Here is a 3924-nt window from a genome sequence, read left to right on the forward strand (position 1 = left end):
GCTGAAACTTCAAGCAAGGTTTTGTTTTGGAAACTCAGAAGTATTTTAAACGTTGGATAGCAGCTATTTTACTGATCTGGATGAAGAGTTATGCTATACAAACTATCTGGTTGCTGTCAAATACTTTTCTTCCTCTCTTCAGTCTTTTTACTTTCCTCCTGTTTGTAAGAGCACTGGTGGGTGGGCTTTTCAGAAACACAATAGTCCTGCCTTTTTACACATGCTTCCTACCCCCACCCCACAGTTATTTTAAAGCAGACAATACACTTGACTGTAAAAGACTTTGGAACTAAAGACCCACTTGAAATTCCAACAGGGCAGTTGCTAGAAATCAGTTGATGATTCATTTTACTCTTTCTACCTCTTAAATTGGCCAGAAATTACACAGATGAGATAAGCCCCCAGGGGAAAAAATGTGGAAGTCAAGGAATGTCACTGCCTGGGATTTTCAACCAACTGTCCATAGAAGTCCTGGGCCTACCTTTTTCCTCAGCCCTCTCTTGAATTGTCACATCAACCACTCCCCACCACTTTCCACTTCCAGCTCCCAGTACAGTTGTTTTCTAGACCTCCCTCCATTTTCGGTAATTCAAGGCTGTCCCCATCTGCAAGGCCTTACCTTCATATGTTGTTATTTCGGACACCAGCTCAAACAAAGGTCATGCTAGAATTGAAATTAAATCTCCAATCACACGGCTTATTTAAATTCCTCTCTAAACTTCTCAGAAGTATAAAGGCCACTACTCCTGTTCAAACAGCAGACTTTAATTTCATTTTAATTACCTTCAGAGCCTTTCATTCAGAGCGACTTCCCTTTGGTTTACACATAATTCATTCCCTTGCTGCCTTAATTGATATCCTAAGTATTTATTTTGCTCAGTGGCCTATTAGCTTTCAAAGCTATTTTTAGTCTCTGCTATTCTGGATTCACTTGAAATCTCAGGAATTAAATAAACCTTTTCTACTATGCAGTGAGCATATTCATTTATTTCTTTTAAAAATTAGACCCTTTCTCCTACAATCCTCCTTTTTCTCACCCAACTCCATAGACTTCTTAAATTTGTGGTTACAATTTGTATCTGATGTTTTCTCAGCAAGGAAGAGAAAAGGTTTGTAGGTCTGAAAGTAACCTTCAGAGAGGCCTTCTATTTTTCAGAAGATGACAGCAATGAATAATAGCAATGAAAACTGAAATAAAAGCAAACAACGTGATGCCCAAAGTGTAGATGCTATGTTAAAAACCTATAGAAAAGGACACTAGCAGTTGGCGTAATGGCTATGTCGCTGGACTCCCATGTAGTCCACCACAGTTCACGGCCCGGACCCAGTGGCTTAAAATTCACGCCGGACGTGTGTGCGTGCATGCCCACCTAAGATCCAGAGAGGAGAATGGAGGAGAAGGGATTGCAGCGTGGCCATCCCCCCTGGGGGGTGATTTCTCGCTTTCTGTCTCTCTCTGTCTAGCGAGCACATACACCCTATAGCAAAAACCTCTCAAAAAAAAAAAAAAAAAAAAACTTAACAGACCAGGACCCAGACACCCTCCACCCAGAACTCGGAGCAGTTAGGAAACACCCTGCAGGGGCCAGCAGGTGGCGTGGTGGTTAAGGTGGCTAGACTCCCACATGGCTGACCATGGTTTGAGGCCTGGACCTGGCAGCTTGTTTTCTCACTTTCCTTCTCTCTCATTGTCTCTCTCTTGTCAATCTCCAAAAAAAAAAAAAAAAATTTAAAAACAAAATTATGACAATAAAAAAATTTTAAAAAAAAAAAAAAAAAAAAAAAACACAAAAACCTATAGAGAATCTAACAGATGGTGTGGTGGTTAAGGCATTGGACTCCCACATGGCCAACCACACTTCAAGTTCTGGACCTGGCAACTTGCTTTCTCACTTTCTCTCTGTGTCTATCTCTCTCTGGGTGAGAGCATATGCCCTGTAACAAATCAGAAATGAAAATAATAATAAATTAAATAAATAATTTTTAAAATCCTATAGAGCGATAAAACCACCTGTATGTACAAGTTATAAATATATATATATAATTTTGTTCTTTATTAGAAGCCTTGAAATTAGTTTCACATTGTTCTCTATTTAAGAAATATTTTTACAGTCTTTTAAAGTTATTTTTAATATTTTTATTAATACATTGTCCCACATGGCCAATCAGGGTTCAAGGACCCAATCCAGAGGCTTACAAAACACAATGGGTACATGTGTGCATGCCCAAGATTCTAATGGATGGAGAAAATGGAGGAGAAAAAGATTGGAGCTTGACTAGGCCTCGTTGGAGGATGCTCTTACCCTCCCACTCCACTGTTCTCTCCTCCCTCTTTCTCTCAAGCACACATCTCTGGAATTAAAAAAAAAATGAACAAAAAACCTGTGTATGTATGTTTGTTCTTATCTATCAAGTAATATGTAATTTTCTTTATTACATGTGCCGAATATGTGTGAAATGAACCAAGGAGTTCAATGTGCTTGTAAAGCTCTCCTCTCCCACAGCATGGGGGACATGTATTTAGTGTTTGCTCTCACCACCTCAACCCTCCCAGACAAAATTAACAATAGTAAGTGCATATATAGAACCTATTTTATGACAAGTACTCTAAGTGACATATTTTTGGGTTGTCAGAAAAGTCATGATACATTTTTGCATAGAAAAATATGGCATGACTTTCCTGACAACCTAATACTGTATTTATTATCTTTAATCCCCACAACCATCACATGAAATAGGTACTATTGTTATCCTCTTTCACAGTTGAAGAAAGTCAGAATGCACAGAGACTAAGTGGCTCAAAGTCATACAAAGAGCAGATGGCAGAAATAGGACTTGAATCCAGGGCTCTGAGTCTCTGAGCCTGCTCTGTATAACCACTACCCTGGCCTGGCCACCAGTCCAGTCACTTTGGCTATGTATAGCAATTTTAGGTTTTGCTTCTGTGTACTTACTTTCATTTTTTAAAAATTCCTGGGACCAGCCTTGTTGGCATGGCCTGTGGAGCACTGCTCTGCGACAGTGGAGCCACCTGGGAGATCACAGTTCAGGTATCAGATAGACCTGAAATACTGCATACCTATGTACCCATGATCTTTTTTTATTTTCTTTTGTATCTTTAAATTAAAACTGGAAGACTGAATGGAGGGTGGATCATGGCATGGATAAAACACATCAAGGATGCTCGTTCCTCTCACTCAATAAAAATAAACTTTTTTTAAAAAATCTCAACAATTCAAATCCCAATCCTCTGAAAATATTTCCTCATCTAATGAATGTATAAAGTACAAAGACCAATTGCACAATGATGTTTCTGAGATGCTTTTCTCCCTGAATTTAACATGTTTCATTTTATTTCCTTTCAAACGGAATGTGGATTCTATTGAATTGGTATGAAAGTTTCTTTAAAATTGCAGTGTTCTTGTGTGTGTGTGTGATTTCTTAGTTTTATCCATCAATGTACATCCCTATAGCACAAAATATGGTTTTTCAAAGTATGCAGGCAATATGTGACTGTGTAATTAGGGATATTATATACATCATAGTAAAACACAGCTATATCTTATAACTGATTATGCAGCTGTAGCATTTGTGACATTTGTCTCTCAGTTTTCAAACTCATTGAAAAGAATGTGTCTTTTTGAAAAAAGAATAAACCTCATCATCTTTCTGCTAAAACCAATCATTAATAACTTAAGATCATAAGGAAACATGACATAAGATCTATACCTTGTCAATGGCAATATATTTTATTTAAATTTTATTTTTCAAAGCACATATTAAGAAGACTTAGAATTTTGAAATTCAAAAATAACTAATACAAAATGTGCCTTAAATATAATTTTTTTGGGCACCACAGTACCTTAACAAGTGCTAAATAACAAAGGAGAACTCTTCTCTCCATTTTCACCAGAAACACTCTTT

This window comes from Tupaia chinensis, unplaced genomic scaffold (genome assembly GCF_000334495.1).
Source record: "Tupaia chinensis unplaced genomic scaffold, TupChi_1.0 Scaffold000199_1, whole genome shotgun sequence".
NCBI lineage: Eukaryota > Metazoa > Chordata > Mammalia > Scandentia > Tupaiidae > Tupaia > Tupaia belangeri.